Here is an 11,556-nt window from a genome sequence, read left to right on the forward strand (position 1 = left end):
TTGGAAAGTGGATATGATGTCATCTCGACTCATTTCTTTGAACCCATGGTGCTGCCTCATGTCCCATACCATTTGATGGTGATATGGAGCAAGAGCATGAAGTAACTTGTCCACGAGAAATCTCTTGGTCAGATTGAAACCATCTTGCGTCTTGTCATAGTCAAATGACTCAATGTCTACGGCGAGAGTCATGAGCCATTCTAGTAGTTGCTTGGGAGATTCACCCTTTTCCATACAGAAATTCTCTAATTGCCCCTTGGCAAATTCATATTGAGCAAGCCGAAGAGTGGAGGTACCGGTCTTGGTCCTTATAATGCTATCCCACAGTTCCTTGGCACTTGTGATGTGAATGTAAGGTCTCTGTTGCTTGTCATTCATTCCTTTTCTTATGCACATGATCGCAGTGTCATTGAGATGCTTGTCATAAGTTTCTCTGGGAGTGAGGCACCTTGGATCTACAGGATTGTACCCATGCTCGAGGATGTCCAACATCTCATCATTGGCATACCTAAGATGATCCTGCATACCAACTCTCCACAAAGCAAAATCGGAATTGTCATCAAGCAAGGGAGGTTTTCCTCCAGGATTGTACTTAGGTTTCTCAATTTGAGATCTAGCATAAAGCCATGGAACACTGGTTTGGTTCATTTCCGGAGGTTGTTGGCCAAATGAAGAACCGTGCACATGTGGCCCTGAGGCCCTCGGGGACGTGGCTGTCCCCGTGGTTAGTGATGCCAGTCTCATTTGGACCAAGGCCTCAAGAGAAGAATCATGCTCCTCTTTTTGCTTGGCAAGGGCCCGTTCCAGGTCCTCAGAGGTGAAAGACTTGACTTCCGTGGAAGTCCCGTCCCTCTGCACTAGAGCTACCGTAGCTGGAATCCCGTCCATCTCGCTCTAGGGCGGTTAAGCCACAAGAATAGAGCACGAGGCTCTGATACCAATTGAAAAGGATCGAGATGGACCTAGAGGGGGGGTGAATAGGTACAGTTCCAAATTTTAATAATTACTTAGCAATTTTAGGCAAAAGTGCGGAATATGAGTGTAGGCCTAATAATTGCTACGACAAGGAGTAAGCTATTTAGAGTGAAGTAAGGCAAGCGGTAAACAATAATCAAATACAAGTACGTAATAAGGATTAACACAAGTAGAGAGTTAGGGTTAGGAATAACCGAAACTCCAAGAGAGACAAGGATCTATCCCGATGTTCACTTCCTTGGAGGGAAGCTACGTCACCGTTAGAGGGGCGGATGTTACCACGAAGGCACACCAACGCCACGAAGGCTCACCCTATTCTCCCTTTGAGATAACTCCACGAAGGCGTTTCTCAACCACTAGTGGTAAGCCTTGAGGTGGCTTCCAAACCTTCACAAACTTTCTGGGGGAAATCACAATGGTTTGATTCCTCTCCGAAGACTCCTACCGCCTAGGAGTCTCCAACCTCCAAGAGTAACAAGATCATGGGGATTGCTCAAAACTTGCTCAAATCACAAATCACTTTGGTGGGAAGGAGGAGAAGGAGACGATCTATCTTTTGATTGGAACAACACTCAAAGGGACTCACAAATGCTTTTGGGATCTAAGATTTGGTGTAGACAAGAGTGAGTGAGAAGAAAGGTGTTCTTGGATGTGTTCTAGCTATGTTGGTCACCCTCTCACGAAGTGGGAGGTGGGTATATATAGTGGGGAGTGTAAAACAGCCATTGGGGAGACTTTAAGTCACATAGGGTTCGCACGTCCGGCAGTTTACGGAAGTCCGGGCGTCCGCAATGGGTCGGATGTCCGACAGGGGTCGGTCTTCCGAGAGTTGTAGATATGACTGGAAACACTGTGAGTTGAACAGCGACCGAACGTCCGGAGAAGGCCGGAAATCCGAGTTATTCGACTCAACTTCTTCTGGTGGGAGGTTCCGGATTTTCGAAAGGGGACGGACGTCCGGAGGGAGCCGGAAATCCGAGTTATAGAGCTCACGTTCTTCTGGTGCAGGGCTCCGGATTTCCGAAGTTGGCCGGACGTCCGGCCCTCGGATGTCCGGAGGGAGCCGGAAATCCGAGTTATATGACTCAAATTCTTCCGGTGAAGGGCTCTGGATTTCCGAAGCCTGTAGGTCGTCCGGCCCTCGGATGTCCAGAGGGAGCCGGAAGTCCGAGGCAATAGACCTGTTTTGAGATAGGAGCAGAGTAGAGAATATGTGGTATTGAGTAGGATAGTGAAGATGTGGTATGAGCAAGTTCTTCGCAAAACCTGTGATCCCCTCTTAATAGTGCGAGATCCCTATACTCAATAATAGTAAACTCAAAAGGATAGTCTACATCATATTTTCTCAATCCCGAGCCTTCTTGAAATATAAATCCCGATCTTCTCAGACCACCTTTGGCACATAATTCTCAATCTACTAAAGTACTTGCCATCCTGAGATACACTCAACAAATATGATTAGTTTCCTATGTTTGTGTTGTCATTAACACCAAAAGTCGATTAGGGGCATAGCATGCACTTTCAGAGGATAGGACAACAGCCGCGGCGACCGCACCTTTAAAGGAAACCTATACATCGCCACTGTCTTCGGCCAAGACCCAAACGCCAACCGCAGCTGCCGAGCATGGCCACTACTGAAGACCAGCAGACCATCACCGCACCTAGCCCGTGACCACGAAGAGATCCTAAGGCAGCGCCTTCAAGAAGTAAGCGCCGCCGCCACCCAATACGAAGATTTTAGGCTTTTGCCCGGGACCAAGATGCGGAGGGCCACATGTAGGTCTCGGTGTGGCACACACAAAAGGATAATGGCGCCATGGGCGTCGCCAACATTGTGACCGGACTCGCTGGTCAAGGGTTTCCCCCGACCCAGAGCCTGCACCCAACGCCCCTCCGACCTGCAGAATGGGAGATTCAAAGGCGCCCAAATCCCGAATGGACGTGGAGAACAAAGCACCAGTGAGGCCTTCACATTCAGATCGGAACCATGCTCAGTGCCGCCTCGCCGCTCGATGATGCCAAGGATGACACCCCGTAGCGCCACCACCACCCCATCAAAGAGGAGGGGACACCATCACCAACAGTGGCCGCTGCTACCCACGACACCCGCAAAACGGCCAGATTGGACGCGCCCGACCTAACCCACGTCACCCACCACATCGTCCTCGTAGTTGAGTCCCTGCCGCCGCCACTGCGGGGCCGCGTCGCTGCCTCCCAGCACATCAGCTACTAGATCCACGTGTCCCCGCCATCGAGAGCTTGTCGGGCCCGCCCCCCATGAGCGGTTGACCCACGTCGCCGGGATCCTGACAGGGGAGGGAGGGGAGAAGCTTCGCCGCTACCGGCGCCGCACGGGCTTTGCCCGACGGACGCCCTCCGGGGACGACAAGGAGGAGGAGGGGAGGGGGAGGGGCCTTTCGTCGGCGGCGGAGTTGGGGCTCCAGTGACGCATCCGTGGGTCGCGTCGTGGGAGCGGGGGAGGGGGACAACGTCGCCTGCCAAAATAGTTTTTTTTAGAAAAGGAGGTAAAACCCCCGTCCTCTGCATCAATCGATGCATGTAGCCATCTTTGTTAATTATTCCACAAAGGCCTGACAAGAACATACATCAATCCATCCGAAGCCACCACTCACACCTATAAATTCGATAATGTGGAGTGCTCTCACTCCCCATATCTAAAACTGGTGTCGTCGCCAATCCATCCACATAACGTATCGGGACCAACAACCGGTGCGGCAGACCTAAAGCGCATACCACATGCACACGTTTTAGAAGCCTCCATCATCTTCGTACCACTGACCCATCTTCACAAAATAGATCCACATCATCCTTGCAAGTCCGTACATCCGTCGACGCCACCACGGCGCCCAACGACCCCACCGCCTGCGCTCATCCATCCAAACACCAAGACTCTAGAAGAACTGCCATGCGTAGCACCTGCCAACTAGGCATGACTTAGCATAGCACTTGTTAGACACGCATGACTTGACAGCTCCATCATAGATCCATGCAAGATGAAGCCGCTCCACCTCCTACCTTTGTCATCCAGCGCTGCTCCACAAACGATGTTCCCAAGAGAAAAAGGGTATCGGCGTACCACCATTGTCCGATCTGGAAGACCAGATCCTAGGGTTTCCCCCGAAGCAGTGCCCACCACCAGTAGGCGCCAAGGATCCACATAGTGCCCACCACCACTCAGCCTTCAAGGCGGCGTCTTCAGGAAGGTCACGACATCAAAGACGGCGCCGCCGCCCACCGGAGTTAGGGTTTTCACCCGAGGGTGGGTAGGAGGGAGGTAGAGGAGCAGACATAGACTGACGTATCCAAGAAGAAAAGCGGCGCCCTTGAGCATCGTCGTCGGTGCGGCCGGACATGGCTGACCCAGAGTTTCCCTCAATCTAGATCTCCTTCACCAGCTTCACCCGCAGCCATAGGCCAAGGTCCCGGCAAGCCTGGCCGCCAGGAACCTCCTCCCCCGCGCCCTGTGGTCGAGTCCAATCGTCGTGTCGTGACCACACCGACAACCAACGCCACCACTATGAGCTGCCCCACCGTGAAGACCAACCAGGAGCAATAGGGAGCCAACAAAGGACACCCCAGCCCGGGCTAGCCACATCCGCCGGGGAGCAGCCCCGCGCCACCCATGTCGTTGTCGACCAGATCTGACCACGCCAGATCGGGCCGCGGATACCACGGGTACACCCCAGGCAGCCATCCACACAGTCACTAGGACGCCACAATTGTCGTGGAGCATGCATGGGAGTCCGTCGTCGCCGCCCGAGCATGCACCGTTGAGCCACGCCACCAGCGCACCACCACCCATCGAGAGGACCGACCATGTTGTTCCCGTCAGCAAAGGGGAGAGGAAGTCCCGCCGCCGACGACGCCAGCTAGGCTTTGCCCGGCGGTGCGCCCCCGTGGCGGCGAGAAGGAGAGGAGGGAGGGGGCGGGGCTAGCCAGAATAGATAATTGCCATAACTTTATTTTATATTTTATAGCACATCGACGACTCCTTAGCTTGTCAACATTTAGCTTGACCGTGGAGGGAACTTTCCCCCACAATGTATCTTTCGATAGCCCATAGCCCTCTATAGGGTTCGTCGATCATACACTAGTCTACCAATCTGTAGCATGTCCCAATTTTGTCGGCGCAAGTCCTATTAGGGTCTTCGCAACCATCATAACATTCGGTGTCCAACGTAAGGCACTCGAGTGATGTTGCATTCTCCAGAATATGGCAGGTTAGTTCGACCATGCTCTTTGTAGCGCAGAAACCCTTGATCGTCACATTCTTGATGTTGCCATGCCGGTATTCCGGCATCAGCCTCAGATGCGGGTCTCCAGAAATCAATTCACGATTTACTTTAGTCTGTGAGACCTGCGTGCATAGGAAGAACATGCATGCTACAGTTAGCGGTTCCTCTACATGCAGATATCACTGCAAGCTTGGGGAGAAGTTACTTAGAGCAACTCCAACAGTCGGCGATTTTGTCTGTTTTTTGTTCATTTTGGTTAGCCAGGCGGACACGAACGTCCGCTCCCGTAAATTGGTCGGCGCATGCGCCCAACGCCGGCTGGACCCATTTTTGCCGTCGTGCGAAAAAAATAGAAAGTCAGCCACAAAATGCATAATTAAACATTAAATGTCGGCCATGAAGGCCGGCGAGAGTCCACGCGTTCGCATTACATTAATTAAACATAATGAAACTAAATTACAAGGGCAGCCCTAGGCGGCGGCGGCGTCGTCATCGGGGCCGGTGAGGTCGACCAACGTAGGCGCAGGGCCGACACAGGGGGACGTTGTGTTCCAGAGCGCAGCTGCATGCGCCTTCGCCGTCTGCCCCGCCGGCGCGGGCTGTGCTGGTGGCGGTGGCAGCGCAGCAGCACATACACGCTCCTCCTCCTCCGCCTCCGCATCCTTCTCCACCTCCATGAGCCGCAGGCCTTCGGCGCGATCCGCCATCAGGTGTTGCGATCTCCAATGCTCGAGGTAGGCTTTCTCCTGCTGCGGTATCGCGCCCAGCCAAATGGGCGGCGCTGTGACGAACTCCTGGACAACGCCGGTCCTCTAGTAGACCTCCTGCGGCTCCGTGGGCCTGGGCATCGGCGGAGGTGGCACGACGCAGTCGTCGGAGGCCAACAACGCGATGACCTCTGCGAGTTGCTGCTGGTACGCCGCCTCCTCGTCGGCCCTGCGCCGCGCTTCCTCCTCGATGTCGCGTAGGACAGCTGCGAGCGACGCCTGGTAGGCGGCCTCAGCCTCATGGTCCTCGTCGCTGACGACAGCAGGGGGCGGCGGAGGGCTTCCTGGCTGCACTTCGCGCACGCCACGACAGCGCTGCGCCTCGTGCTCTACCGCGAACCACACCTCCCAGTTAGGGCAGTCGGCCGCGTACGTAGGGTCTCGCCGCCGCTCCGTCGTCAGCAGACGCCAACGACGGCTCACCTCCTCCGCATGCACCCGCGCCGACCGCGACACGGCCGACACCGGAATCTTCTCCGGATCCAGATGCTGGCCGTGCGGCAACGTGTCATCGGGGTAAGGGAGCGGCACGCGGTGCTCCCAGTGCCACCGCGCTTGGTGCACCGGGACGCTCATGCGCTGGCGAGGCCGGTGGGAAGAGGGCGGCGGGGGGATGGTGCGGGGGTAGAGCGGGGCCTTGCCCTTGTTTAGGAAGCCGCCGGCCATGGTGTCTTAGGGTTTTGGTCGCCGAGGAGGTGGCTGGATGTGGACGGGAGTGTTTCTGAAAGCAGATGGCGGAACCCACTCCACGCTCGGATTCAAAAAAGCCGGCCGCGGTCGCTGACGCGTGGGCCCGAGGATGGCGTTAGTCATAAATAATGTTGACCGCGGTGGTTGGGGACGGACACCAAGGGGGTGCGGGCGTGTCCACTTCGCATCCGCGCCGACGCATTTAAGTCCCAAATTTAGGCTGAAAATGGGTCGGCGCGGACGCGAAGCGAACGCGTTTTGGCAATGGATCGGCGCGTTGGGTCAACATTTTTGTCCGCGTCGATCCAAACGAACGGCAACGGACGAAATGGATCGCCCCATTAAAGTTGGTCTTACAGCCAAGACAAAATTATCCGAGACAGGACAAGCAACCAGAAAAGAAACGAGTGAAAAATAATCATAGCGTGGGGGAAAGCGCGTCATCTGTTCATAATTAAGATAAATCCTCAAGTTCTTGAGGTAGAGGAATTTGACACGTAAAGTTGGCGTATTGAACATCTGCAGTACATGTGTCAAGGTTACGTCATGATTACTGCCATATGAATAATGCATGATGATAAAATCTATTGCTAGCCATCCTTTCAAAGTACTAATAAAAAAATAACTTGGGGATTTTTACCTCCCAAGCTGATCGTATGCTGAGGGTTTCAAGATTTGGCATAATGAACGGAAGCTTGGCACGAGCATAATGAACAAGGTTAGATTCATAAAAACCCAGCATTCGGAGGTCCTTCACTTGCAATACATCTCCAAACAGAACTTTCTCTAGTTGGCAATCGATGCCAACAATCCAAAGATTTGGAGCTTTATTTTCTGTCACTTTTAGTTTTAGAGCTCCGCACTGCTGCACCGCCAGGCAGTTGAGCCTGCGTAGCAGGCAAGGTATCTTCAGGTGAATGACATTGCCACATTTAATGAGATTCAGCTCCTCAATAGCAAAAGAATTAGAAAGGAAGCACCCTAACTCATCTCCGGTAATGTCCACCTTAAACAGATGCAGCTTTGTCAAGCAAGCAAGTCCAGCAACAGGGTGGAAGGCACAACTGGCGAGGTGAAGATGTGGAATCGAGTTTCCACTCCCGTTGGAAAATACCGAGCAGGGGAAGTTGTAAGACACCCATTTGTACCCGCTGTAAGACCCACATTTGGACTTTGTCAGGTGCTGTCCTTTTAGACAAGAATAGAGTCAAACATTTGAAATTTTGACTGCCAATATGTCCACAGATAGTTAGACTGAATATTTGAAAAATCATACTATCATATATGTGAACTTGTTTCAACAAATACCTACACAATACCCGAATACTATTGGACATTATAAACATAATGTAATAAAAATTGATGGTCAAAGTAGTATTTAGGAAGGCATTGATGTCCGGAACAATAGCTTTCAGAAGACTAAAGAAAGTAGTATAGCATTGGCACTGAAAGTACGACTTCTTCAATCCCCGGAGTAACGGCAATCTGAAGACACCTGTTCAGATAACGATCGTTGAAACCAGAACCACATCACTGAAGCTCGAATGTCTTCACACCAATGCCCGAGTGTTTTTTCAAAACACTGCCAACTCTGTTTTTGAAAGTTCGTGCAAGTTCACGTCATCGATATGCATTTCCAGTCAAGCCGAGTGTTTCCCTTGTGAAGGTGAGGTTGGGATAGCGTGTCCAGGAACTTGATAACGTGCGAGATACACAACCAGCTCGAGCAGCATCCCATAGTGGCAGCAAGGAAAGTATATGATCCCATATGTCCTGCATACACACGAATTGGAGAAGAGTTAACATTGGAAAATTTGGAATTGTACAGGCGAGCCGATCCTTCAACTAGGGGAAATAGGATGATATGGAAGCTGACATGACAGCCAAGCGCTCAGTGCATTGTCTTAGCCCAATGGCATGTCAGTGTGGTAGGTAAATTAAGAATTAGATGGAGAAGTATTCTTTACCCGACAGTGTCACTAGTTTTTTTTTTTAGAAAAGGAGGATATATCCCCGGCCTCTGCATCTAGACGATGCATACAGCCATTTTATTAATTATTCACAGAGATCATACAAAATAATACATCAGTTAGTCTGAAGCCACCATCTAGGCAACACATGTTGCTACTCCTATTCCTTGATGAAGGTGTGCTGAATATCCGGGTCAAATACCAAACAGATACCGCACCAAATCCTAACATCTATAGTCTGATGCTCCAGCCCAGCCACCACTGAGACTGGATCCCAAACTGGTCCGGCGCAGAGGCCGCCTCCACCATCTACCACCGTACCCTCTCCAGAGCTAGAACAAACGCATCATCCTTGCGAGGTCTGTCGTCGACGCCACCACGGTGCCAGACATCGCCACCATCCTGCACGTATCCGCCTACACGTGCCTGTCGACGAACCACCGCAACGTCATATGCCGCCGGGCTACACCGTATGGCTCACGGTAGATCAAACACCGCTCCTCCTCTTGTCCCGTCCACCCAGCACGTACTCCAAAACGATGCCCTCGGGAGGGAAACGACATCGAAGATGCCATCATCGTCCGACCGGTAGATCCAGATCTAAGGTTTCCCTCGGAGCATCACGCGTGTGGTGCCACGACCTGCAACAACGATGCCATGGGCTGGTAACGACATCCTAGACGCCGCCATCGTCCGCCATGACCGAGGTCGGCGCGGTTTTCACCGGAAGTCGCGACCCCCCGATCTCGTGGCTGGATGGAACCGAGGGAGGCACGTCATGTAGACGAAGACCGCCGTCGGCATGCCAGCAGGGGCCTCCAGCCGTCCCAAACCGATCCTTCTCGCGCTACCGGCCGAAGAAGTCCAAGACGTGACGGATCTGGGCAGGAAACGCCAGATCCGCACCCTCGATGACCGCCCTTGCGCGCAGCCGCTGCACTCGCCGGATGGAGCGCCTCCGCCGCCATCCAACCTGACCACGGTCGGCCATGGGGCCATGAACGCCGCCGCACATCAGGTCCGCCGCCCTGACCGCCGCCGCCATCTTCCCCGCGCGCGACGGCCCCTCCGCCTCGCTGGGGCTCCACGGCAGCGGCGACCGGGGAAGGAGGGAGAAGCTCTGGAGGCTAGGGTTTCGGGAGCCCCTAGCATCGCCCGAGGGGAGGCGATGCGAGGGGGTACGCGAGACGCAATGTCTTTCCACCACAGTTGATGAGGATACCTACAGTGTCACTAGCTGGCAATCACAAACACACAAACAAAAAACACATGTTATTCTTTACTTGTTCCTAGCCAGCATAATAGATCCTCTAGTGGGAACTAAGAAACTAGACAAAATTCACCTGTTATTCCTTACGTGTTCCTAGAAAGCATGTTGGAGTAAAAACATGAACAATCAGTAACACTTGTTCTCAAGTTCATGAAAAGTGAATCCCAGCTCCAAAACTCTGAAAGTGCTTCCAAGCTTTCTCTCAAAAGATATGACATGCCCTCTTTCTTGTAAAACACAATCCCTCCATTTCAAAATAAGTGTCGCAAGCTTAGTACAAATTTGTACTAAGGCTAATATAAAGTTGAGACACGTGTTTTGGGACGGAGGGACTAGTATACAATATTATCCTAAACTACATTTGCACAACTTAGATTTAGCCAGTAGCATAGATTCGAACAATTCGTCAAACCGAGCAGTCCGACGCTGCAGTTGGATCAGTCCCAACGACGACAAAGCTAAATTACATTGTGTAGCTACCAAAAATCATGGGCGTTTTTACAGGGGGACGCACCTCTCGGAGCTCTGGCACTGAATACCTCCTCCTTTTGGAGGCATGGTGACGAGTATCCTTTTCTTGTTGACAGGACGAGCGCTTTCTCTTTGGCCGCCGGCGCCATCGATGTACCTACAGCACACCGTCCATGGATGGTCATGTCAGGACCAAGCGAGGAAGAAGGCACGGCTGTTCAAAGTTTGAATGATGGCGCCAAGCAACCTAAGCCACCCATCGACGATCCAACGCTCCACGACTCCTATACCGCTTCGCTCGTGCCAGACGCAACCTGCCACATTGATCGTCGATCCAAGGGCTGCGCTTCGTTCCCGCGTCGTTGTAGCCATCCGGCACCAGCGCCGAGCGCCGGCCACCTTTCTTACCATGCTTTATCATTTTTACTGCGTTTGTTAGGCTATAAAGCCATGATTCTCAGCTCGTGGAGCTCATGTAATATTTCTAGGGTTTCCCACTTTGCGCCGCCAGTGTTCCTGGCCGACTTAGGTGCTAATGACCCACAAGTATAGGGGATCAATCGTAGTCCTTTCGATAAGTAAGAGTGTCGAACCCAACGAGGAGCAGAAGGCTCTGATAAACAGTTTTCAGCAAGGTAATAACTGCAAACACTAAAAGTAGCGGTAACAAGTGATGGTGTAGCAAGGTGAAATGTAGCATGTGAAAAGTAACAAGTAACAAGTAGTAGCAACGATGCAGCAAAGTAGCCCAATCCCTTTTGTAGCAAGTGACAAGCCTGAACAAAGTCTTATAGGAGGAAAAACGCTCCCGAGGACACACGGGAATTTCTGTCATGCTAGTTTCATCATGTTCATGTGATTCTCGTTCGTTACTTTGACAGTTTGATATGTGGGTGGACCGGTGCTTGGGTACTGCCCTTACTTGGACAAGCATCCCACTTATGATTAACCCCTCTCGCAAGCATCCGCAACTACGAAAGAAGAATTAAGACAACGTCTAACCATAGCATTAAACTAGTGGATCCAAATCAGCCCCTTACGAAGCAACGCATAGACTGGGGTTTAAGCTTGTGTCACTCTAGCAACCCATCATCTACTTACTACTCCCCAATGCCTTCCTCTAGGCCCAAATATGGTGAAGTGTTATGTACTCGATG

This window comes from Hordeum vulgare, chromosome 5H (assembly GCF_904849725.1).
Source record: "Hordeum vulgare subsp. vulgare chromosome 5H, MorexV3_pseudomolecules_assembly, whole genome shotgun sequence".
NCBI classification, from domain to species: Eukaryota; Viridiplantae; Streptophyta; class Magnoliopsida; order Poales; family Poaceae; genus Hordeum; species Hordeum vulgare.